This window comes from Arachis ipaensis, chromosome B10 (genome assembly GCF_000816755.2).
Source record: "Arachis ipaensis cultivar K30076 chromosome B10, Araip1.1, whole genome shotgun sequence".
Classification (NCBI taxonomy): Eukaryota; Viridiplantae; Streptophyta; class Magnoliopsida; order Fabales; family Fabaceae; genus Arachis; species Arachis ipaensis.
The window spans coordinates 42496915-42498041 of record NC_029794.2 but is presented as its reverse complement, the minus strand read 5'-3'; positions in this window follow the sequence as shown (position 1 = coordinate 42498041).

Sequence of the window (1127 nt, the reverse complement as noted above, 5' to 3'; positions counted from 1 at the left end):
CTTGGTTTAGCCGCTTAGACCAGGATTTTATTCCTTTAGGCCCTCCTATCCACTGATTCTCAAAGCCTTGGGATCCTTTTTATTTACCCTTGCCTTTTGGTTTTAAGGGTTATTGGCTTTTTGCTCTTGCCTCTGGGTTTTAAGAGCTTTTGGCTTTTTCTGCTTGCTTTTCTTTCTATTAAATTTTTTTTTTGCCTATATTTTTTTTTCTTCTGCAAGCTTTGTTCTTTGCTGCTTTTTCTTGCTTCAAGAATCATTTTTATGATTTTTCAGAATTGTTGTAATTTAGCTTCTCTTAATTTTCTCTTCAAATTCCTTTCAGGTTCTGGATCTGCTTCAACAAGAATGTTCTTATCCTTGCTCCTTCTCATATGACAAAGAAGAGGGCACAGAAAAATAATAATAATAATAATATAGATCCTTTATACCACAGTATAGGGATCCCTGTGTGAGTAGAAGAAGAGGGGGAGACAAAGAATGTAATATAATGGAAGAAACACAACTGTGAGGACGGTAGAGATGTGAGATGAGATGTTAGTAGATGAATAAATAAATAGAATAAGATGAGAGAGAAGAAATTTTCGAAAACAGTTTTTGAAAAAGAGTTAGTGATTTTTGAAAATAGTTTTTTTTTTTGAAAAATGTTAGTAATTTTCAAAAATTAAGATTTAAAAATTAAAATAATTAATAAATTAAAAAGAAATTTTGAAAAAGAGAGAAGATATTTTCGAAAATGAGAGAGAGAGTTAGTTAGGTAGTTTTGAAAAAGTTAAGAAACAAACAAAAAGTTAGTTAGTTAGTTGAAACAAATTTGAAAATCAATTTTGAAAAGATAAGAAGTTAGGAAGTTAGAAAAGATATTTTGAAAAAGATAAGATAAGAAGATATTTTTGAAAAGATATGCTTGAAATTAGTTTTGAAAAAGATTTGATTTTTAAAATCACAATTAATGACTTGATTCACAAAAAATCACAAGATATGATCCTAGAACTTAAAGTTTGAATCTTTCTTAACAAGCAAGTAACAAACTTCAAATTTTTGAATCAAAACATTAATTGATTATGTTATTTTCGAAAATTTGATATAAAAATAAGAAAAAGATTTTTGAAAAATATTTTTAAAATTTT